General features: G+C 39.2%; 1 protein-coding gene across 8 annotated transcripts in view; it reads right to left on the bottom strand.

Moving 5' to 3' along the window:
* Ncoa1 (nuclear receptor coactivator 1) overlaps window positions 1-26,572 on the bottom strand; it is a 336,679-nt gene that overhangs the window by 128,886 nt on the left and 181,221 nt on the right. For all 8 annotated transcript variants that reach the window (XM_052745992.1, XM_052745990.1, XM_052745993.1 and 5 more), the window contains one exon: window positions 17,029-17,163. The gene's annotated coding sequence lies outside the window, so the exon portion shown is untranslated. The remainder of the gene's footprint in view (window positions 1-17,028; window positions 17,164-26,572) is intronic.

Here is a 26,572-nt window from a genome sequence, read left to right as displayed (position 1 = left end):
CTTCTGAGTGCTCACCCTGCCAAAACCCTGCCATCTAGGCAGCTGCTGTTGAGAAGTGTTGAGAAGTGAGGACCCCTTCAGTTTAGGCTTTCTTCCTTCACATGAGTTTAGATATTACAGCTGCTCTCTCAGAATCAATCTGAATGCTTATCTGTCCTGAAATTTCCTGTCAAATTTTAGAGCACGATCTATCAAGTTCAATTTTACTCACATTCTCAGGACATGGGCAGAATGAAACCAGATCCTTGGCCAAACTATGGTTCCTGATAGAGTCCTTGTTCTCCTCCAAAACCTCAAGAGGCAGGCCTCTGCTGTCCGTGTTTGCCTCGGCATTCTTGTCTTCCAAGCTCTCATGAGAATGTGTGAGCAAACTGATTACAGCATCCAATGACTTTTCTAACCCAAAGTTGCAAACTCCTTCACATTCCTCTCAAACCAGTTTCCAAGGCCTAAGAAGCACATGACCAGGTTCATCACAACCCTGCCTCACTTAGAACCAGTTTCCTTTCCTGTTGCTGTGAGAAAATACTCTGACGCAAGCAGCTTCAGGAAGAAAGGGGTTCTTGCAGCTCACAGTTCCACATACAGTTACGGTAGAGAAGGTAAGGCCGCAGGAGCCTGAGGCAGCTGGTCACACCGCATCCATTATCAGGAAACAGAGGAGGAAATGCAAACGTGTGCTCAGCTAGTTTTCTCCATTTTATACAGTATAGAATCCCCTGTCCAGGGAACGTTCCACCCACAATTTAGATGAGTTTTCCAGCATCACTTAACAAAATCAAGATACCCACTAACAAGCATGCTCAGAGGTTGGTCTCCTAGGCGGTTACAGATTCTGTCGAGTTGACAGCACTAATTGCCACAATTTCAAATCTGTCTCATCTATGATGACCAGTGGGATTGAAAACTGACTTGCATTTATGACTCTATGAATCTACACTTATTCAGTTACTCGTTTACCCATTCATTTCTTGTTTGAGAATACCATAACCAAAGAAGCAGCTCACAAAATGAATGACACAATGCATAAAGATCCAACTGTTTGCAGGGCAGTGGTGGCGCACGCCTTTAATCCCAGCACTGGGGAGGCAGAGTCAGGTGGATCTCTGTGAGTTTGAGGCCAGCCTGGGCTACAGAGTGAGTTCCAAGACAGGCTCCAAAGCTACACAGAGAAACCCTGTCTCAAAAAAAAAAAAAAACCAGCTGAGAAAAAAGCTAATAAATAAGGGTCTTAATTCACCAAAAAGCAAAAGTAATAGTAATAAAGTAATAAATAATAAATAAAAAAGTAATAAAAAGAACTTTCAAACACCATGTAGTACTTGACCAAGGTCAAAATGTCCTATTTGTGTGTTTGCGTATGTGTCCATTCTGGGGACTGAACCAGAGTATTGCACAAGTTAATCAAAAGCTTATCACTGAGTTACACCCCTGCCCCAGTCCTGGATCATTTGTTCATTAAGATTCCAAGGCCTGAGGCACAGGAAACCAGGGATTTCTATTACTCAGTTACAGGTAAGTCAATACCAGAAGTACTGAGAACTTGCCAGCTGCTCTTCTGACTTCTCTTTCTTAGGTCCACATATTTTTATATTTTAATTTTTTTACAGTTTTATGTATGTATGCTTTGCATACTGACCATTCTCTCTTCTTACCTCCTTAGCACCCTTGTCCGCAAGTCTCTCTAGAGCACTCATGCCTATTTATTTGAGCTTACAACCTACCAAGATCAACCAGGCCCAGAGACTATGAGTTTGGAGCTATGAACCAGAGTGGGTTCTACAGAGGGCAGACAACTAAAGACAGTGACTCCTCCTGTCCCAGAATCTACCGACTAACCAATAGTTCGGAGGGTAGGTAGGGCCTGTGAGCCCCTCCCGCTTCCTTGACTGACTGTTGATACAGCTGGTCTTACATGGGTCTAGTACAGTAACTCTAGATGATAGGAGTTAATGATTACAGTAGCTATGTCGAGTCTAGGAAGTGGCATTTTGTAGCCTTTCACCCTATATTCTGGTTCTTACATACTTCCTATTCTCTAACACAGTGATCCCTGAGCCTTAGAGGGGGTAGTATAATTAACTGACTTGCTCGAAGCTGGGTGTCCACTGGTCACTTATTTTCTGCTTCTTGATTAGGTCCACATCTTAGCCCATAGTAGAAGAAACTGGAAAAGATGATCATGAATTTCCACAAACTGCCATGATGGAGTAACAGGGACCCAATGTATCTTCTCAGACTAGACCACCAGAAAACTGAGTAAGACAAATGAACAACATTTGGTTTTTGTCTGGCTGTTGCTGTTACTGGTATTGCTGTTGCTGCTGCTGTTGTTTTGAGGCAGGCTCTCTCTATGTAGCTCCGACTGCCCTGGAACTCACTATGTAGACCAGATAAGTCACTCTTGTTAGGATTCTGCCCTCACTCCAGTTCAAGGTCTTGTGTCTTACATCATCAGTGTGCGCTGGTGACTACGTATGCGCCTTAAAAGCCGGACACAGACCCCACCCTCTATCTCTGCTCTCTGCTCGCTCTCTCTGCTCTGCCCTGTTCCCTCCTACCCTCCCCCCACCATCTTTCTCTCTCTCCAGGCCTGGCTCTCCTCTTTCCCCTCCCCCTCCTTTTTCCCTCCTAATAAAGCTCTGAAAATTTAACACTGGGTTCTGTTGTGACCATGACCTTTCCACGTGGTAACCAGAGCCACGGGTCACAACCAGTGCCATTTATCATCCTTTCAACTCTCACTTATTAATACTCATCAAGGAGGCTAGGAGATGGCCTGCCCAGTAAGGTGCTTGCCAAGCAAGCATGAGGAACTGAATTCAGATCCCCAAACCCACACAAATGCCCAGCTGTGGCAGTGTACGCCTGTAATCCCAATGCTGGAGAGGCAGAGACAAGAGGGTCTCTGGGTCTTGTTGGTTCTCTAGTCTAGCAGAATTGGTAAACTAGAGATTCATTGAGAGGCACTGTCTCAAAAAATAAAGTAGAGAGTTACTGAGGACGATATCTGACAACTTCTGACCTATACACACTTGAGCATATGTTGCACACATACATACGCACACACAAAGAAAATCTCTCACGTATATTAGCCAACATCTCACATGCCATTAGGGCCTTTGTAGGAGAGAATAGTTCCACTTCCTTTTCTTTTCCTCTCTCATTACAGGTTTTTATCTCAAAAACCATGCCATCAGAGAGTCTTCTAGCCATTAACTCTGCTATACCACACTGTCTTCAGAGCACTTCCCAGAATTACTAAACTCGGTTATTTGCTTGTCTGTTAATCCTTATCAGATCCACCGGAAGCTTCTCTGTCCCTGCGATGTTCGTATACCAGCATGACACAGTGCTGACTTTCCTTGACTTCTTGAATGAACTAACAAGGAAAAACATAGCTCCCTAGAAAAAGAAAATCACTTGCTGAGCCAGGTATACTGGAGCACACCTACAATCGAAGAGCTTGGGAGGGGGAGGCAGGAAGATTAGAAATTCAAGGCCAGCCTCTGCTACACAGTCAATTGAAGGACAGCCTGTGCTACATGAGGTCCTGTCAAAAAATAAATAAATAAATAAAAAATAAAAACAACCCTTCTCTGGACTTTTCAGAATTTTATAGCATTAATTGGGTATATTTTCATCTTTTTATAATCAGTAGTATATTTCTCACCATAAATATTATATAGTACTTGAAAGTATAAAAGAATTCACCGGCAAAACAATCTAGCCCTAGAATCAACTTATGAAGAAAATCCCTTTAAACTTCCTACCATGGTTTTAGTTTGCCCAGATTTTCTTTCTTTCTTTCTTTTAATCAATTTGAGTATTTCCTAATAACTTTAAGGAGATTTCACATAAATTGACATAACATTAATAGTTTTCCATCTCACAACTTCTTATAAAAATCCTTATTTTTATAATCTCTTTTATTTTTCAATATTTCCCCTGGTACTATCTGTGATATATTTGTCTATTTTTCTTTTTCTTTTTTTTTTTTTTTTTGGTTTTTCGAGACAGGGTTTCTCTGTGTAGCTTTGCGCCTTTTCCTGGAACTCACTTGGTAGCCCAGGCTGGCCTCGAACTCACAGAGATCCGCCTGGCTCTGCCTCCCGAGTGCTGGGATGAAAGGCGTGCGCCACCACAGCCCGGCCCTATTTTTCTTTTTTACCTCAAATCCTACTTACTTCTGTGGCTTCGGTATTGCCACTCCTTTGTCTTAGTTTGCCTTGTTATCAGCATCTTTTCTACTCAGATTTCTTTATTTTGTTGAGTTTTGTTTGTTTTACTGAATTCTGTAACTGAACGTTGAGTATATTACTTTCTTCTTTACCAACAGCAAATTCAATTGGGATTATGAATTTGATTTTAAGCACAGTATTGTTCTTAGCAAGAGTTCTATTCCAGCTCACTAAATAACAATTTATCTACTATTAAGTAGTTATTTAAAAAAAATATTGATTTTCCCAAATTGTTAGAGTAAACACTTTTTAACTTTTGTTGTAGTTACAAAAGGGAAATGTATCTTCAGTTTTGTTCATTTTCTAGAATTTACTTAGTTGACCTTGTTTGTTTTGTTTTGTTTTTCTGTTCCACAGTCAAGTGGAAAGCATCTCTAATCTCCTATTAAAATGGAAACTTCCTAGCAACGAAAACTCCTCTATCAGTTCTACTCCTTAAGGCTCGTGGTTCTTCCCAGTCCTAAACCCATCTCTAAAGGGCTGGAGAGACAGCTCAGCAACCGAAGCACTCACTCACTGCTCTTGCAGAGGACTGGGGGTTTGGTTCCAGCCTCCACAGCAGGCAACTCACAAGTGCCTTTAACCCCAGTTCCAGGGGATCTGACGCCCTCTCCTGGCCTCCAAGGGCATCCGAATTCACATGGAACACATAAACACATGCAGGCACGCACATACACATAAATAAATAAATACATCTTTACAAAATCTATTTAGTATGAAGAGTAAGAAAAGCAATTCTCAATTTTGTACCAAATTTTTATGTCTACTTCATTAGATGTGCAATGGGCAAAAAAGTATTTCTTAATATAAGAAAGCTCTAATTTAAAATCAATCAATCAATCAACCAACCAACCAACCAAGGCTGGCAAAGACGGCTCGCTCGGTCAGTAAAGTGTCTGCTGCACTACTATGGAGACCGGAATTTGGATCCTCAGCACTCTGTAAAAGCAGTGGCACTTGCTTTTACATCTGTAAGAGAAGCTGTAACCCCAGTCCTGGAGAAAACCTGTAGGGAAACCGTAGACCACTAGAGCTTGCTGGCTAGCCAGTGTAAGCAAATCAAAGAGCTCCGAGTTCAGTGAGAGACCTTGCCTCAAAAATAAATAAATGTAGCCAGGCAGTGGTAGCACACGCCTTTAATCCCAGCACTCAGGAGGCAGAGGCAGGCAGATCTTTGTGAGTTCGAAACCAGCCTGGTCTACAGAACGAGTAACAAGAAAGGCTCCAAAGCTACACAGAGAAAAATAAATAAATAAACATAAACAAACAAACAAACAAACAAATAAGGTGGATAGTGATTGAGGCAGACACCCAGTATCAACCTCTGGCCTCTATACCCACATATGCACACACTCATGCTCACACACACACACAGCTGAGCATTGTGTAATCCTTAGTACTTGGGAGGTTGAGGCAGTAGGATATTGAGTTTGAGGTTAGTCTGGGCTATTTATCAAGTTCAAGGTCACTTAGGTTACACAGGAAAGAACCTCATAGGATCTATTAAAACATTTATTACATTTACTCCTTAATTTGGGAGGGTGCTCATCCCACAGCACATGTGTGAAGGCCACAAAACAACTCACAAGCATCAGGCCTCTCTCTCTTCCCACCTGTGGGTCCTGGAGAATGAACTCAGAGCTTCGGGCTTGGTAACAAGTACTTTTACCTACTGAGCCATGCCAGCCAGTTAAAGATTCTTCAACAAAAGAATTCTTTTAGAATGCAAACATTTAACATTAAATTATGTGTTCCCATGTTAAACCTGTCCATCTTACTTTACTTTTTGTGGTGTAGGGGTTGAATAAAAGGACCTTGCATGTACTGGGCAAATACTCTATCACTAAGATACATCAAGTCCTATGTTCCTTTTTATTTGAGAAAATTAAAGTGATAAATATTTAAAAAGATCATCCCAGGCCAGGTGGTGGTGGCACACACCTTTAATCCCAGCACTTGGGAGCCAGAGGCAGGCGGATCTTTGTGAGTTCAAGGCCAGCCTGGGCTACAGCGTGAGTTCCAGGAAAGGCACAAAGCTACACAGAGAAACACATATGAAAAAACCAAAAAAAAAAAAAAAAAAACCAAAAAAAAAAAAGTCATCCCATATCAAATTCCACGGGCTAGGGGTGTGTAGTTCAGTGGTATAGAACTTACCTACACACAAAAGGCCTTGGGTTTGATCCACAGTACCAGACACACAAATACACAAATAACAAAAGAAACAAAACCACTTTTGTCAAACCAATAAAGCATCCTTCTTTTAACCAGAAGATAATTATATTAATGTAGGAAATGTCAAAATAAGACTCATTATTCTGTGCAATTAATATAATTTATAAAATGTTTTTAAAGCTAAAAATGTAGTTTGACTAGTGAGTAGCATGCTAAAAATATGACCTTTCTTGCATAAGATGCCATACAACTAATGTATTTGTGACTATAATAATTCTCTAGCAGCCCTACCATGTAATGACCTTAAATTGAACCAGTGAACCAAGTCCTTTGTTTTCTAAAGTAGAAATTCTTTGCAGTCTGTTTACTTAAAAAAATCACTAATATTTAACATTCTGATAAAGAATCAAATCCTCATTTTACACCCTGTTTCATCCAAAGGCAGAGATGGCTGTATCCTGGTCTACTGTGAGATGTTTAATTTCTAAGTCAGCCTTGGTGCAGCTGTTTCCTCTTACATAAAACAGAGACAGAACTTACACCTCATAAGGGAATTGGGGCAGCATCTTAAAACATGTCTGTCAAGCATGGTGGCATGGAACATGTCTGTGGTCCTAACTATTCAGAAGGCTGAGGCAAGAGCATCACTTAAGCTCAAGAGTTCTGAGTCAGCCTGGGTGGCATACAGAAACTCCATATCAAAACCAAGTATCTTACCACAATGCCTGACATACAGCAATTATTATCAGCTCTCATATTTCAGTTTCACTCATAATGGCTTTCTTTCCTGTTGCGTTCACTCCAGCCCACACTCTAGATCACACAACCACATTTCTTCACTTAGGGTCATCTTCTAAGTAATAACTGTTTCAATATCTTCATTAACTAACAGCTAACAGAAGGTAAGCTAAACACCTCTTAAATATGTCTATTCTTGTGTATTAGACTTTGGCTTCATAGAGTTCAGACTCTGTCAGAGAGCTTTTTGTCTTTCCTCTAAACATTTTTGTTAAAAAGAAGAGAGAGAATAAGCTCCTATCATAAACATTAGTTTTGTCCTTCACAACCATGTTTTATCTTACCAATAACCTACGGCCCCTAGGAGCAAAGTCTCCTTTTTATAGTCAATTTCAAAAGTTATGCTTCCACTCAAGAATTATAATTGTATGCTTTGAAATATGAAAAAAACTCTCCTTTACAATTTGCAGTTTTCAGGTGCTTAATGTCATTTCTCAAAAATACCATTAAAGATACATTTACAGGTCTCTTTGATTTATAACTATATTTAAAAAAACAGGTGCAGCTGAGTTGCAGGGAGGAGGGTGATAGTTCCCAGAAAACCAACCCAACTTTTACTTAGCTATGCCAGGTCATCAGAGAGTCACTTTCCAGAAACTTCAGGAAAGGGCTGTCTATAACTGCGACCCATCTCTTTCTCTTGGGGGTGAAATCAAAACTCTTCCTTCTCAGTCTCTAGTCATAGAGCGTAGCTGTCACATCAGCATCTCATGTTGCCTTTTGTAACTGGGCTTGGAAAAGTTAGATGTTCTCCTGAAGTGATCCCACCCAACCACCTAACAGACATGCCATTTTATTAGTATTATTAGTTAACCTTTCTCAAACTCAGATGATTTTTTTAAGTTCTTTATAAAGAACACAGAAATTATGCATTAAAATCATGATTACACATCTTCATAGTTTCCCCAGGCCTAGGACTTCCTAACTCACCAAGACATATTTTTCTTTTACAATTTTAAATATTAAAGGATAAAGAACAATTTTTAAACAGTGATATGAAGTAGCTATTTCTCAAATGGAAAGATATATTTACTAAATGCATACTGTATGGGCTAAACAGTGTAGTAAGTAGATTGCCTTATTTTATCTCAAGTAGCTTATAAAAAAGTCAAGCAGGATGCAATTATGTAATAGGTGTGGGAGTTATGGGGAGGAGGTGTAGTGTTATATAGAGTCACAAAGAAATTCACCAAGCAGGACCAATAAAACCAACAAGTAATTGAAAAAAAAATACCACAAATAAGCTGCTTACAGATCAATAGAAATACATATTTTTTAACTATAGATGTTGTTATAGCACACTTGACTCTTTGATTTTCTGCTACATACTAAACTAATCTTTAGTCTCTTAATAAATTCCTTATATTAACAAAAGAATAAGGTCAACAGATTTCTATATTCTCTAAATATTAAGATAAGTTCCAAAATCAAAATTACAAATGAGAACTGGTCTTTTAAAATTGGACTTATCAACTAGCATACTGAAACACCAAATATAAAAATAATTGAATGTAATAATTAAAAATAAGTGATTAGAATTAAAAGTTCCAAAGAAAGTTGTAAACTAGAGAAGCACCAGACTGCAAGGCTGGAAGCTCTGGAAGTAAACCCAGCTCCATATACAGCAGCTAATTAACTTCTGGCAGTTCGCATCTCTTCATCAGAGTTCTCGAGAGAGTCTAGTGAGTTAATCTGCATAAAGTGCTTAGAATAGAGCCTTAAATAATAAATACTACACAGTCAATCTGTCCTTTGTGAGAAATATCTTTTTTACTGAATACTCAAGAAATTATTTGAATTAAGAATTCAGCGTATTGCTAAATGAACAGAACTGAACAAAGAGCAATGTTTGGACCTCTTTCTCATACCCTCCCTGCTTCCATCAGTACACTGTCCCAGTCACCAGCACCTAACTTAAACCATCCTACAGCAAACTTTATTTCTCTCCACGACAGATTCCCCTGTACTCTGGGGAATAATGAATCAGATTCAAGGCATACCTTGTACCCATGAATATTACAAGGTGTCCCCCAAATATCAGGACTGTGAAAACATAACTGTACAATATTATCATATTTAGGGCTAAGGATAATTCTTGAATATCAAATATCCAGTCAGTATTCAAATTTCCATAACTGTGTCATAGATGCTTATGAACAAAATCTGAATCATCTGAAAGTTCAAACATTGCAAGCAACCTCAAGTTTTCTCTTCTAGTCCTCCTTTTACTCACACTTTATTTGTTGGGGGAAAAGGCCTATGTCCCAAGGAGTTCCCCACTGCTTGTGTTTTGCTGACAATATCTAGTGTATCATTTCATATGTTATACTATTCCCACAAACTAGCAGTTAGAAATAGAGACTTGATCAGATTTGGGTTGAAATCTAATTTGGGGGCAGGATTACTTCACAGGTAGGTTGCGCTGTAAACGCCCACTAACGCTTCCTGGGATGCTAGTAGCCACTGGTGATCTATGCTTAGATCAGGAATTTGTTCAAAACGGGGAGGTTCTGCCCTGTCACCCTTTCTTCTGTTATTAACTGGAATGCTCCTGAGAGAAGAAACTTCCTCTCAGCCGCTAACTATTTGGCTACCCTGAACTACAGCTGGTTCCTAAGTAGGCTTCCAACACAACTAGGCACGGCAGTTTGCCAGCGTCTTAGGACTCACTTGTAAACCTATCCGATGTGATTCATTCCTACTGCTGTTACGCTCACTAGCAATCACAAGAGTCTCATCTCTGACCAACCAGAGCCCACTGACTGCATCTGGATTGTTTTGCCAAAGCTCTAATTGGTTTTTTGCTTTGTTTTTCATAGTCTCATTGCAAAATATTTAGGACCACAGATTTAGAATCCATTTGAGGTGCAAACCAATCTTTTTTAACCTGTTTCTTTTTATTCTTTATTTTTACCAAAGTCAAAATGTCTAATTAAAAATCACCTGTGTCAGTAGATTGTCTATAGTGATGGAACATGAAATGAGTCATTAAGCAAGGTTTTTTACTTATATCTACTTCCAGTATTCTGTTGAACTTTTTATTTTTTAAAAAAGCATATTATATCAAAGCTGAAAATTAAATGTTTTAATCTGAGTAACTGCAAGAAAAAAGATTCCTACTCTTCTCTGTTTGCCTTTGATCATAGAAAGTAGTTCTTCATGCTAAAATACAGTTTTACTGTTTTTCTTCTGAGTATATTCAGTGTACAAAAATGTGGGGTGCATTATGACATTTTCATCCCTGAACAGCATGCTCTTAGCTCACTTCCTCCTCATGCTCCCATAGTCCTTTCCCTCTTCTTAAATGGTCTCCCTTCTGCTTCTCTGCCATACATGCACACACTTTAACCTAGATTCTGCATATGAGGAAACACATATGACATTTGTCATTTTGACCCTGGCTTATTTCACTTCCTATGATGAGCTCCACAGTCATCTACTTTCCTGCTAATGACATGTCATTCACCTGTTGATGAGCATCTAGGCTGACTCCATCATGAGGCTACTGTGAACAGAGCCATAGCAAACACAGACATGCAAGTCTCTTTGCTGGCTGCTTACCTGGATTCCCTTTTGTATACATCCAGGAGTGGCACAGCTAGATGTACTTCTAATTTAAATTTCTGAGGAACTTCCCTATTGATTTCCATGGTGGCTACACTAATAATTTACATTCCCACCAGCAGTTTCCCTCCACAACCCCTGCTTCCACATCCTCATCAACAGTTGTTTGTTTTCTTGAGGACAGTCATTCTTATTGGGATAAGATCAAATCTCTATATCATTTTGGTTTGCATTCTCTTGGTGGTTCACTAAGGTGAACATCCCTTTATATATTTATTTGGCCATTTGTACTTCTTTTGGGAACTTTCTGTTCAGTTAAGTCAATCATTTATTAGTTAGATTATTTCCTTTAATTTTTGAGTTCTTTAGGCTTTCTAGATACTAATCTCTTATCAGATGTACAGCTGGAACGTCGTCGTCCCCCCCCCCCCCCCCCCCCCCCCCCCCCCCCCCCCCGTTCTGTGGCCGAGTCTTCACGATGGCTCTTTCCTCTGCAGGGCAGCAGCATGTTTTGGTGGTGTTCTGATGCAATCTCATTTGTCCATTCTTGCTACTATGTTGTGAACTCTCTGAGTGTCCTAATCAGAAAGTCATTGCCTGCGCCTGTGTCTACAACTATTTTCCCTTAGCAAGTTCAGTCTCAAGTTTTAAACGAAAGCCTAGATCCATGTTGAGTTGATTAGTATACAGGGCCAAAGATGGGAATATGGCTTCATTCTTTCACCTGCAGATCTACCAGATCTTCCAGCACAGTGTGCTGAAGAAGCTATCTTTCTCCAATGGATGGTCTGGGAACCCTTGTGGTTGTAGCTGTGTGGGTCTATTCCTGGGGTGTTTGTTTTAGTACATCAGTCTACATGTCTGGTTTTGTGCCATTACCATGCTGTTTTTGCTATGATGGCTCTGTAGTATAATTTGAGATTAGGTATTGTGATACACCCAGAACTGCTCTTTCAGCAAAGGACTGCTTTAGCTATTGATGCTCTTTTGTGCTGCCATATGAATCTTAGGATCGTTTTTTTCTACTGGGAAGAATGTCATTGGGATTTTGATTGTACTAAATCTTATATCATTTTAAATAATATAGCAATTTCCACAATATTATTTCTGCTAATCCAAGAACTTGGGAAGTCTTTGGATCTACTGGTATCTTCTTAAATTTCTCCCTTTCCTCCTGTTCCCTCATCCCCAGTTTTCTGTGATCAGCACTGTTCTGTCTTCTTTCTTGGTCTGCCCGTTATTGGTATACAGAAAAGCTACTGATTTCCCTTTGTCAATGTATCCTGATACTTAACCGACAGTGTTTATCAGATCTAAGAGTTCTGTGGTAGTGTTGTTACAGTCTTTTATGTATAGCATTATACTATTTACAAATGGGGATAATCTGACTTTTTCCTTTTCTATTTGTATCTGTTTTATTTCTTTGGCTTGACTTAGTGCTCTAGCAAAGACTGTGAGTACCTTGTAGTAAATAAGGACATAGAGAGTTGGGCACCCATGTCTCGAAATGCTTCCTGTGTTCTCCACATTTAGTATAAGGTTTGCCATATAGAACCTTTATTAAGTTGAGATATAGTCCTTCTATTCCTAGTTTCATCAGGACTTTTATCATGAGGGATGTTAAATTTTGTTAAATGCCTTTCCTCCGTCTACTGAGAACATCTTGTGACTTCTGTCCTTAAATTTATGTATGTTTTATTTGGTTTTGTTGTTCTTCTTCTTGTTATACTTGCTGATTTGTATATGTTGAACCATTTATTCTTGCATCTCTTAAGTAAAGACAACTTGGTTATGGTGTTGATCTTCTTGATGTGTTCTTGAATTCAGTTTGTAAGTATTTTATTGAGAGCTTTTGCGCTCACACTCATTAGTAAAACAGCTCCACAAGGCTCTCTTTTTGCTGCTGGTTTCTCTGTCCCACTTCCGCTTCCGGGTCCAGATGACTCTGGCTTCACACAGTAGGTTTGCTATTGTCTCTCCCGTAGGCATGTGAAGACAACTGCTGTTAGTGCTTTAGAGGCTTGATAGAATGCCACAGTGAATACACCTGGTCCTGTGCTTTTCTTTGTTGAGAGATTTCTTTATTATTGCTTCAATTTTGCTGCTTGCTATGGATCTGATTACAAGTTGTATGTACATGTCCTCTTGAGTTAATTTTAGTAAGTCATATGTGTCTAGATTTTCCAGTTTTTTGGAATACAGGTTTTCAAAGAGGTCTCTAATTGACCTCTGCATTTCAGTAGAATATGTTCTAACAGCCCCATTTCATCTCTAATTTTATTAATTTGGGTCTTCTCTCTGGTTAATTTGACTACAGATTTGTTAATCATTATTTTTTCAAATACTTTGTTATTAATTCTCATATTGTTCTGTTAGTCTACATTCATTAGTTTCAGCATGGTTTTTATTTTTGTTTGTTTACTAATTTGGATTTTGCCTTGTTCTTTTTCTAAGGTCTTGTGGTACAATCATTAAGCTATTTGAGTTCTGACTTTTTAGAGTTGTTACTTATATCTGTGTGGATATATGCATGTGTGTATGCACAGAGGTCAAAAGTTAAAGGCGAGGATCTTAATCTCTGCACCATATTTTTTGAGACAGGCTCTCTCTTTTATGTGCACGCACATGAGTATGTAGGTGGACATGCTCATGTACACAAACGTGGAGGCCAAAGCAAGGCACTGAGTCTCCCTCTGACAATCTCGGATCTGCAGCCTTGAGATGGGCTTCCCACTGAACTTCAAGTTTGGATTTCTGAGCTTCAGCTAGGCCGGCTGGACAGTAAACTCGGGAATACAAGACAGAGTCTCACTGAATTAGACACTCAGCGACTTTTGTAGGCTGACTGGTGAGCAAGCCTCAGGGATCCTCCCTTTGCCAGCTATATAACCAGCTATATAACCGGCTAGAACTCCCCTTCTAGAAATGCCTTAGCTATACGCAAAAGGTTCAGATAAGTGGACTTTCCTACTGTTACTTGACTCTAGAAAATTTTTAACTCCCTCATTTGTTTTGATAACTTAGTAAAGGAACCAAATACAGGGAAATAGTTAAACTCTTGGAGGTTGAGTTATTCTGTAGTATAAATCAGATTTTTACAAAGTCTGTCTATCTCTTCTTTAACATCAAGACTTGTGATATTAATAAAGCTATAAATTGAAACTATTTGAAATACTAAATCAAGCCCTCTGAAATAAGAAAAATAAAATCATCACTTGTAAATAAATATTTATCAATTTTACCAAAACACAAGTTCACAAACACATTAAACATTTTCACCTGTGTGGAGAGCAGACAATACTGTGGCAAAACGTAATTCTACAGCTGCTGGCCACTTATTTCTTTACAACTTCTGAAAAGATATGGGTTTAGTGGCCAAACAGTGCTTAAAATTTTTACTCTTTTCAATATTAAATCAAGATAGGAAATACATTACTGAACACTAATTCCTTTCCCTGGAAAAAAGCAGGATATGAATTGATAACTTGGTGCAATCTCTTACTCAAAAATCCAAGACACCCTTTCTTGTAGCTTTTTGTAGTTGTTTGTGCTCTGACCTGAAGGTACAAAGGCAACTTCTCCAGGCGACAAGTGGCTTTAAAACAAATCAGCCAATCAACTGTCCCAAACAAGATTCAATAAGAAAGCTCCTGTTTGTACCTGCAGTGCTAACCAGCAACACTTAAGTGGAGTGTTGGTGTGTTCTCTGAATATCAGAGCTTTCCTTCTACGGGGGAAAAAATACCCGCTAGCATTCGTAAGGCAGTAATGGCTTTTCCAGATGTGATGCCTTTGATAAGACATTTTTTGCCGAAAGCTCATTCTACTTTCTCTCCAAGGATAATATTTATCATTAACTTTGAAACTGGTTTTACAAGCTTCTTAGTCGTAGTGTGTTCTGAGATGTTTTGTGCTATGAAAAGGAAATTTCTAGATACTTTAGTAGTAGGGCATTCTGGTTTTAATAATAATATTCATTAATATCACTCCAAACCCATTTATATTGTTCTATACACATATTTTATTTTTTATCACAAGTCTAAACACTAATTATTATAAAGAAACTAAAGAAATATGAATTCAGTTTCCCAGGGTGCCCTTCGCTGCAGAGCCCAGCAGCCCAGCACAGGCCTAGACCGTCCCTTACCTACTTTACTAAAACTCGTTTCCAACTCTTTACTCAGTCCAGACAAAATCATTTTAAAGGGTAAAATTGTAGTTGTGTAAACTGGAATAAAGAACATATACGCTGGAGAATTTTCAAGGACCTTAACTCATTCTATCATGTTTTACTGATCTCACGTTACTGGAACCCACCCTGCAACACAACCCCATAATCTCACAATCTAAACTTCTCCAAAAACTTGTTAAAGGGTACATACAGTCCAAAGGTATTATGAAACCTTCAATTCTCTTTATTTTCCAAGGGGAAAATAAATATGAATAGGGACACTACACTCAGGACCTTGCAGTACTAGAGAGGTATGTGAAACTGTTAATTCAGACTTTTGAACAAGAATTTACGCAACCTACAGAGAACTTTTTAAATCATAGCATCCCCAACCAATTAGCAAGCAAATTCAACCCATCATAATTTCCTACACCCAAATCTTTTCTACTGCTAAGGTCCCAATGTGGAATTTAACTATTATTTAGAAAGGGAATCTAAATTATGATTTTATGATTCTACATAATTGGTTTCAGATGTTGTATTTAGTCTTGCTGGCCCCAGAGTAAACAAAAAACTGAGTAACCTATGTCTTCAATATCATTTATAATAAAGTTCTAGAGTAATTTACATCTTTCCACAAATCTAAAAACCATTTGTGGTGTTGTTTTTTGTTTGTTTGGTAAAGCTTAGCCATTCAAATGATAGTAAATAAAGATGAAACCTTATCTGAAAAAAATTAAGTCCGATGGTTCTAATAATAAGACAAATCATATGCTTGCTTTTGATTCAAAAAGACACACACAAATACCCTCGGAAAGTGTATGCACCTATCTACTAGATGTCAGTACATTTTTAAACTTGTTGCTAAGACAACACCACACTTCTACCTGACATGAGCTAGCTTTTCCTTAGCAGAATGATTAGTTGCACTATCCTCTTCTGGGAGGGAATTCTTTTACAACTGAGGCAGACTTTGGATTACCACAGCATGCATTTGCACTCTTTTTAATATACTGCTTTCCATATTTTCCCAGCAAAACAGGGAAATACGGACTTAATCCTACTAATAGGTGAAGCATTATTCTCAGTTTTTTACCTTTATTTTTACCAGTATTTTACCAACAAAATACTACTTTTTAATTTCTGTTTAAAAAAAAGGCCTAGAAATCAACTTTGCTACCCCAACATACATTCTTTCCATCTATGAAAAACAATAAAGAAAAAAATTATTTTTTAAACAAAAACCACAACTCCCTCCTGTTTAAATTTATGTGTATTCTAAAAAACTAGATAACTACTACCATGTTTGTTTCCTTTGAGATTACATTTCCTTTTTTATTTTAGTTGTCTTATGTATTCTCTAAAGTGGAGATCCACCTCGTGTTTTGGAAGTCACTTGACTCTCTAATTATATATCTTGCCTTTCTCCTCCAAGGGAAACTAGTCCACCAGATTCAAAGCTCCCACAGGAATAACAGTGACACTTCTGATGGATAGAAAATCCTTAACAGTTAGTTTAAGAGAAAAGGAAAAAGTTTCTAACTGAACCATGGAACAACCATTACTAAAGGCCTCACTATGAATGAGTATGCTGTTAGGACACTGGATTTGGCAGTTAATGTCAAGAATCATGACATAATCAAATAACCAGTAAATTGACTTTTCTTTTTAATTTTGTTTTGTGGAAACAAGGTCTCACTGTGTGGCCAGGATGACTTCAAATTCATGATGATTCCCTCTCCCAGCCTCCTAAGGGCTGGGAATGCAGGTGTGCATAGGACTCTCAGTAATATCTACTCCAATATTAGTATGATTTACTGTATTAATCTTTAATCTATTTCTTATCATTGACACACTTTGTTAATTAGAAGAAACATATCTTCCAAAATCTAGATTTCTTTTTTCTACTGATTTTCGTGCAGAGTGGAGTAAGGCAGGACATAGGGAGCAGTGGACTGTTCTTTAAAAGTTATACCCTCTAACAACTAAGAACATTTAAACTTATAAAACTTATATACAGAACAACATTATGAAATCACTACCAGCAAATCAAGTTAAGTAAAACTGTGCCTCAAATACCTTTGAATAGGCCAAAATTCTGAATGTTGGGGTCTTCATTAGGAAGCAAGGTTTCCTCCTATGTGATCTTGTCTAATGGTCCTCGGTTTTAGCGTCAGATCAGTTCCAGTTACATTTCCATTAGTATGGACGGATCTAAAGCAGAAGAAAGAAGGCACATTTAGGCCACAGAAATCATGATGGATTCACTGTTTCCCTGTAAGCACACCAAGGTTCTTAGATGCTCTAATTGGATAAGAAATGCCAATTCTCACTGTGTCACTGCTGCAGGTGGAAAAGAAATTCAATCAAAGATTAAAGGTGAAACAGAGAAATACATATAATTGATGAGAAGTTGACTGCAGTCCCTTATGGTCCTCTGCAGCAAACTGAGTTTGCTCTGCTATCCCAAAGATGCAAAGAGCCGCAGACTACGCCCACAGAGCTGCTGAAGTCATCCCAGCAGCATCCTCTACACCCTGCCCCAGGGAAAACCAAACAATGAGAAGAAACAGGCGTTCAGAATAAAAACAAAAAAAATTCTGGGCTAGCAAAGAACCCGGTATCATGGCTAGTGTTCATATCTGGACCACTGGTGATGCTGACTGTCGCTCCTCCACCTCAGAATTACCAAACAGCAGGGACTTTACAGGGAGGGCCTTCTTAAGAAGTATGAGTCCTAATGGTTTTAGTTTAACCAGTCAGGTTAAACTAACCATGCTAGGAAACTAACCCTACCAACTAACTGAGCTGTATCCCAGCCCTAAGAACTAACTCTTCGTTCACATCCCTCTAAATCACAAAACAGATAACCAAGCTCCAGAGATGATCACTCTATCAGGTCAATTTGCAACCTTGGGCTACTTAATTCCTTCTGTGTTTCCCCAGACTGATGTTCAATCAGCTGTATTCAAACACTAACATCTAGACAACTACCTTCTCTCCTATTTTCATGCCCACGGTGTTCTCTGCCTTTTCACCCACCCCATTTATTCCACAACTGCTGTCTTTTATTCCACACAAACGGCCAAGTGTATGAAAAAAGTGTTCAGCATCACTAATAAACAGGGAAATGCAAATCAAAACCACAATGAAATATCATCTCACTTCACTAAGAATGGGCACTATCAAAAGACAAAAGATGGCAAGTGCTGATGAGGATGTGGAAGAAAGGGAACCCTTGCACACTGTGCTTGGGAATGCAAATTACTACCTCCATTATGGAAAACGGTATGGAGATTCCTCAAAAATTAAAAATAGAACTACCATATTATCCAGAAATTCCATTTCTGGATATATATCCAAAGGAAATGAAATCAGTACATCAAAGAGACATCTGCACTCCAATGTTCATTGCAGCACTATTCATAATAGCCAAGAAATGAGAACAACTGAAGTGCCCATCAACTGATGAATAGATGAAGATAATGTGGTATACATACCCGATGGAATATATTCAGCCATAAAACAGATTGAAATCCTGTCATTTGTGACAAAATGGATGGAACTGAAGATAATTACATTAATTGAAATAAGCCTGTAACTAAAGGATGAGTACTGCATAATGTCACTCACATGTGGACTAGAAAAGTTGGTCTTGTAGATGTTAAGAATAAAATGGTCATTACCAGAGGCTGTGGAGATTAGGAGCAGGGAGGGATGGGAAGAGGCTGAGCAATAGGTACTAACCTAGATAGAAATGAGAAATTCTGGCGGTCTGTTGTACAGTGTATTATTGTACAGCATTGTAGTATATACTTCAAAAAGCTAGGAGAAAGAAATTAAGTGTTTTTACCACAAAGAAATGATGTTTGGAGAGACAAACGTTTAACTTGATAAAAACATTACATAATGAACATATACATGTATCAACACCATCACATGCTAAGGTGGTAAAGGCAAGTGGATTCCTGAAGTTTTCTGGCTGGACAGCCTATGTTATGCGGCAAGTTTCAGGCCCATGACAGATCCTATCTCAAAAAACAAGGTGGATGGTACCTGAGTAGCAATAGCTGAGATTGTACTCTAAGCTTCACATGCATATGCACACATGTACATGTGCATACACACACACACACACACACACACACACACACACACACACACACACAAGGGGGGGAATCACATGATATCCCACAAATAAGTACAATTTTTATGTTTTCAAACATCAGTTAAAAAGATACATTTAAAAATTCTACCCCAAAGCTTGGTGGTGGTGGCATACACCTTTAATCCCAGCACTCAGGAGGCAGAGGCAGGTGGATCTCTGTGAGTTCGAGGCCAGCCTGGGCTACAGAGCAAGATCCAGGAAAAGCGCCAAAGCTACACAGAGAAACCCTGTCTTGAAAAAAACCAATATTAACAATAATAATATGATTGTATGGTTAATGTATAAATTTAAAAATACATGTATAATAATTTTAAATTGGGTTTAGGAGAATGGGTCAGTAGGCCAAGAGCTTGTTGCACAAGCACTGAGGACCTGAGTTCAGATCCCCAGCACCCATGTAAAAGCCCGGGTGTGGTGGCGAGCATCTGCAACCCGAGTGACCAGAGCTGATAGGCTAGCCCATCTAACTGAACTGATTAGCTCCAAGGTTGGTGAAAAGACCATGTCTCAGAAAAACAATCATGTGAAAAATACCCAGCATTGACCTCTGGCCTCCATATGCACACACGCATTTGTATGTGTGTTCACATATGGGTACATACACAGAAGTACATGCACATATACTCCAAACACATATAAATGTTAAAATCTTAAAATGTTTATTCTATTAATGAGTTCTCTTCTATACTGTTTTATCTTTTCTTTCAAGTTGACTCCCTGGTCCTATCTGAAACTTATTAACTGTTATAAATGCTGAAAAATAGAGGGATAATCCTCAAAGTGATGGCCCTCGGAATCTAAAATCAGCCAACACTCACTGAGGGTTAGTTTTAATGGGTTAGAGAAAAAGGAAACATGCTGTACCAGAGATAAAGGCCAAGGGATGTTCTGCTCTACTTGGAGAGAGCAATACTAAGGAAGTAGTCCCCGACTGAATTTCCATAAATGAGGCAAATAAAGGAAAATGAAAACCATTATAGAAGATCAGCAAGAACAGACATTTGGAACGGCATATGCCTTGTCAAGCACCCTGCTGGTTTAAATGAGAAAAGGCCCCAACAGGCTCTAAGGTGGTGGTACTGATTGGGAAGGATATGGAACTTTTAGGAGGTGAAGCCTTGCTGGAGGAAGCACATCACCAGAGCTGAGCTTTGAGAGTTTATACCTTTGCCCTACTTCCTGTTTTCTCTCTCTGCTTCCTGTGTGTAGATAAAATGTATGTGATCAGCCAGTTCCCTGCTTCTGCCACCATGCCATGCTTTTTCTACCATGATGGACTTCATCCCTTGGGAACCATGAGCTAAAGTAAACCCTTTCTTCATTTAAGCTGCTTTTGTCAGTGTGTTTTATCACAGCAGCAGCAAAGTAACTACTACATAAACTGGTACCAGGAAGCTGGGTTTGTTGCTGTGAAGAACTTGCCTGTGTTGTTTTTCCATAGGAATGTGAAAGACTTTGGAACTCTGGACTAGAGAAGCCATTGAATGTTGTAAGCAGAGCTTAGTGGGCCATTCTAATAGAAGCCTTGAAGACAGTACTGCTGAAGGTAATGAAGACTGTGGAGGCCCGGCTCATGAGCTTTCTGAGGTGAAAAAGGACTCTATCAGCAACTGGGCTAGAAGCTTTCATATGACACTTTGGCAAAGAATCTGACTGTATTATGCCCATGTCCCAAGAATTTGCATCAGCTAAATTAAAACATAGAAAGCTAATTTCTTTGGCTGAGAAAATTTCAAGACAGCATACTATTGAATCTGTGGTATGGTTATCACTGATTACTCTTATGCAGTTATACAATGAAAATACAGTAACAAACGGGAAGGAAAGAAATGAAAGATGTACAGTTTGGTGAGGAAGCTAAAGATGGTAGTTAAGTCATGTGTTGAAAAGAGGCAGTAATGGTTAAAGAAATTAATCACTAGAGAGAGCCTACTGCTCTACACTGGAAAAACAGAAAAGGTACCCTCAGGGCCAGACCCAGACCCACCAGTTAAGCCTCTAACTTGTGAAGAGAACCCAGGGGGTTACTTGCTCCTAGCAAGCACCTGCCTAATGAGGTTTTCATCAGTTTCAGTGTGTAGAAGCTGCTGTAGCTGTGGTTCAAGGGGGCCAGGAGACATCCTAAGCTGGCAGCTGAACATGGTAGTCTCATCTATGTGGTAATGGTTTTAGAGACAAGAAAGAAACAAGATTGAAGGAATCATGGATTCTTTCCCCACAGTTTCTGAGAGCCACTGGGACTAAACAATGTGTGGCAGGATTGGAGTCCCTGTGAGTAGGCCTTAAAAGGCCATTGGTAAAGCAGTTAATGTGAAGCCTAGATTACATGGAGACACTAAGATGTTGAAGATACCAGAACTGTGAGAAATCCACCAAGGTGAACAGCATACTGGGAGTTGATCCAGCCCAAAAGGGAAAAAAAAATCAGACAGCAGAGTAATCAGCCCTTTAAAACTTAAGACCTAGACATAAGACAGGATTTAGTGTCTGCCCTGCTGGTTTTCAGTCTTGCTTTGGTCCGTTTTCTCTCACTGTGTCCTCTATTCCTTTATGAAATACTAATGTGTATCTGGGTCATCATGTGTTGGAACTATGTGATTTTTTTTTTGTTTTTTGTTTTTAATTTATAGGGGGTCACAGTTAAGAGACTGCCTTGTGTCTCAGAAGACACTTCAAACTTTTGGCCTTTCGAACAGTGTGAAGACCAATGACTAGGGAGGATTTTGAAGAAGTTAGACTAAAATGATTTTGCATTGTGAGTTGGCCACGAGTCTGTTCTTTCTGCTTCCTGTGTGTGGACAAAAATATGACCAGCCATTCTCTTGCTCCTGCCACCATGCCATGCTTCCCCCAGGATGACGGCCTCTATCTCTTTGCAACCATCCGTTAAAATAAACCACTTCTTCCACAAGTTGCTTTTGTCAGTGTGTTCTATCACAACAGCAGAAAAGTGGCTAATGCAGACTCTATCCCAGTTTTACATAGACGCAGAAAGCCACAAAAACATGCCATCCCTGATTGGGGATGGGGGGAATCACACGGACACACACACACACACACACACACACACACACACACACACACACACACACCTTCTCTTATTCTAACAAAGAATGCTGCAGAATAGAGCAACCAAGTAAATTTATTACTTACCAAGTAAGTCTAGTAAAATTCCTAGTAATTTTTTTTCCTCCAAGAAAAGACTGCAAACTGTTTGGTAAATCACAGAAAAAGAAGTGGCCAATATACAACAGTTTAATAAGAACCAAGCTGAAATTTTATTCAATTCTTCAAAATCTAGTATAAATCAGCATGTCATTTTGAACTAGCTGAGGATCCCCAGACACAAAGACTTGACTGGAAGACAATCCACATGCCTCAAACAGGCATCCTGAGAAAGATTAGAACTATGATGGGAAAGGCTGCCTTCAATCAGTAAGGTACCCACGGCACACAAAATCAAGGCTGAGCTCTGGTCCCCAGAACTTAGGAAACAAGCAGGTAATTTTCATGGTGGCACGTGTCTATAATCTCACACTGGGGGTTGGGGAGACTAGCACATACCCGAAGCTCATTGTAGAGCCAGTCTAGCAAGATCAATGAGCTTCGGGTTTAGTGAAACCTGTCTCAAAAATTGAAAGTGGAGAACAATCCTGAAAGATAAGCCACGTCAATCTCTGACTTCCATGTGCATGTGCACACGGGTGTATGTGTGTATATATATACACACACACAAGTGTACATACCCACCCACCCCCCCACACACACAGGTACAGTAGGACAGGAAGCCAGAGAGGCCCTCAATTATCAGAACAGTGTGCAGGAGGAATTTAGGAATGGGTCTAAAAGCTCACCTGTTCTCCAACAGGAGAAAAAAAAAAAAGCCTAAAACCTAGAGAAACAATAGAAAACCCTTTCACTTCCGTGTCCAGGCAAAATCCATTGCTTAAAGAGAGAGTAAAATCAAAATGCTTAAGTCTCTGGGGAGGCGATGTGGTTTGGAAAACACTCAGTGTGAGAAACAAAGAACATTGTTGCTAGGGTTGAGGAACAGGAGAAGGTAATGGGCAAGGGATGCTGCACCAATCACAAGGAGACATCTAATCCACCCAGGGGAAGGGAAGGGGATTTCTGCCCAGGACTGACCACAAATAAATAGTAGAATATGACTTCCATAGGGAGTGAGAGCAACATGCTGACCAAGCCCAAACCTCAATGCCTGGTTGCCTCAGTCTAGATCAGAACGAAGGAGAAGAGAATCGATCGTCAGGAGAGGGACCACCACACAAGGTAGAATCCTCTGTGGCACACATGTTTGATGGCTGCTGGAAGGTGAGCAGTGCAGCACACAGGAGGAAGACAGCATATGACGCCATGTGTAATGCTCTACACGGTGAGCAGGGGCTGAGCACTTAGGAAGTTTGAAGCCAGGTGTAAACTATACATAATGACTGCAAACCCAAACCCAGCTCAGTTCCTGACTTGGACTCAAGCTGCAGCACAGAGGGCCAGAGAGAGCTGCAAAAGAGGTCACCTGAGTCGCCTCTGTCCCTCTGCAAGGACCCAACATAAGTAAACACTTAGGAAGCTCACGAAGGAGACATGGCTCAGTGGTTCAGAGTGCTTGTCGCTCTTGCAGAAGTCCAATATGCAGTCCTAGCATCCACATTAGGCTGCTCTCAACCTACAACTCTAGCTCAAGGAATCCAACACCCTTTTCTGGCCTTCATGGGCAGCCATATACATGTACACATGTATACACACACACATACACACACACACATGCACACATAAATAATAATAAAAGAAATCTAAAAAAAGAAGACCTTCTACTAAGAGATAAAATGACCAACAAAATCAGAAATGATAAGTGTTGAAATCATAGAAAACTTTACTGTAACAATATTAGACAATCTAGTTTTTAAAAAAAGTGGACCAGCAAGTATGAGAAACGTTAAAGGAAGTTCTCCAGGCAAGAGCATATAAGGCCAAGTGAAAACCTGTATCTACAAAAAAAACCCAAATGAGTAGTGCTGGAAAAGGAAAATAAATATAAAATGTTTTCCTCTTATTTTTTATTTTTCCATTTTTTTATTTCTGTGTGATGTGCATGTATGTGTACATGTTTACATGTATGTAGGCATGCATGTGTGAGTACACATGCACATTGTTACTCATGCATTTGGAGGCCTGAGGCTGATGTTGGGAAACACTCTCCATCAATCTTCCATCTTATTCAATGAGGTAGGCCCCTCAATCAAACCCAGAGCTTACCAATACAGCTAGACTTGTTAGCCAGCCTGCTCTGAGGATCTCCTGGGGTCTTCGCCTTTGAAGCTGAAGCCCCAGGCAGCTGCCATGAACATCCAAGATTTACATGGGTTCTGGAGATCAGACTTCTGGTCCTCACACTTGTAGAGCAAGTAACTAACCACTGAGCCATCTTTTCAGCTCTCCTCTTATTTTTGTTCACTTGAGGTTATTTACTGATTAAACAAAGAATAGTATAATATATTGTAGATACAAAACACATACAGAAATTTTACAAATGTACTATAGCATAAAATAGAAGATTAAAAATGAGAACAACTTGCCATGAGTCTATCATATGACATATGGAGTGACATTTTAAGCAAGACGTGAAATGGTGAAGACACGTATCTTTTTAAATTTGTTTTGTTTTGTTTTTGAGACGGGGTCTTACTATATAGTTTTGGCTGTTCTGGAACTAATTCACTCTGCAGACCAGGCTATCCTCAAACTCTCAGAGATCCACCAGCTCCTGCCTCCTGAGTGCTGAGATGAAAGGTGGCTAAAATATACATCTTTTAAAATCTGGGAGTAATAGTTCTCACCAGAAACAAATATTCTCCCAACATCACCCTACACACACAAAGAACTTTTAACAAAGCCTACAGACACACATGCATACCACACACATACATGCATGCAAAAAAGACAAAGAAATACTTAGAATAATTAAAACAAAATAAATGAAAGATTCATGTGCTCAAATTAAATCAAACATAGAAAACATAATGTTAAGCCATAAACTATCTGCAAGATAAATATCTGATAAAGAACCTGTTTCTAGAATATAATGAATTGTTTAATACAGCAAGAAAATAAATACCCAATAAAATAATAGGGAACCATCTGAACAGTCGGACAACCCTCAACACACAATCTAGATATCCGATCCATGTGTTTAAACTTTCCCACTAATCCTTTCCTCCTTCTTTGCCCACTCCTGTCTAAATGGAGCATTCAGTATTCTGCCTCAAACAAAGAAATATCCATAATGAAATGTAGTACTCTCTCCTTAGCTGGCGTTTGGTTTTCCAGTTTGAATTACCTGTTGTGGTCAATGGTAGTCCAAAATATTAAACAGAAAATTCCAAAAAGTAATTGATAAGTTTTAAATTGTATGGTACTCAGGGTAATACAGCAAATTCTGTGCTATCTCATTCTGGAATGCATACAACAGATACTTTTCTTGAGGTGTTCTCAGAACACCAACAGTAGTCTGGGGCTATGTCACACTGCCCATGTCATTCACCCTACTTCAGCTGATCACATAGGCACTATAACATCTCGTATCATTACAAGAAGGGTATGTACCATATTCTCACAGTAGAATAAGATATGTTTTAGTCTTCTATTCTACCTTCATGCTGGTGATCCAACCAGAGCCTTGGGAACACGAGGCAAGCCCTTTACCATGAAGGCACGTTCTCAGATTCTTCCTGTGTATTACAGCTCAGCTCATGTCATTTTTATATAATCTCCACATATATAACCCTTTAAACAATTTCAAAATATACTATATATGCAATTTAATTAGTCTCTCACTGGTTACTGCTTCCAATATTTTGACACTAATATCATGCTATGTTACTCAGGAAGCAAAATTACTTGGTTAAAGTATCCACGTTTTTAATTATGATAATTTTTTGTTTTGTTTTGTTTTTTGAAACAGGGTTTCTCTACATAGACTTGGCTGCCCTAGAGCTCACTATATAGACCAGGCTGACTTTGAACTCACAGAAATCCTCCACCTTCCAAGTGCTAGGACTAAAGGCATGAGCCACCACACCCAGCTTAATTATGATCATTTTTGATAAGCTGTGTTTCACAAAGTTTACCAGGGCTTTAGAAAGTTAGAAAATGCGTCACTAACTTTTCACACCAGGATAAATTCTCATAGTGCATCTCCAATTACTAAGTGAAGGTGCTATAGAGTTCTAATCCAGGATAAATTTGTACAGAGCAAAACCAATAAGAGTTCTTTATATTTTTTTATTTCATTTGGCTTTTTGAGACAAGGTCTCATTCTATAGCCTAGTCTGGCCTAGAACTGGCCATGTCGCCCAGGCTGGCATTAAACTTGCAATCTTAAAGTCTTCATTTCCCACACACGGAGATTATAGGTGCAAGCTACCACACCAGGCTAAA

This window comes from Peromyscus californicus, unplaced genomic scaffold (genome assembly GCF_007827085.1).
Source record: "Peromyscus californicus insignis strain IS unplaced genomic scaffold, ASM782708v3 Scaffold_1__1_contigs__length_55948999, whole genome shotgun sequence".
Taxonomy (NCBI): Eukaryota; Metazoa; Chordata; class Mammalia; order Rodentia; family Cricetidae; genus Peromyscus; species Peromyscus californicus.
Note: the sequence above shows the minus strand (reverse complement) of the source record. Positions and strands in the feature narration are given on the sequence as shown.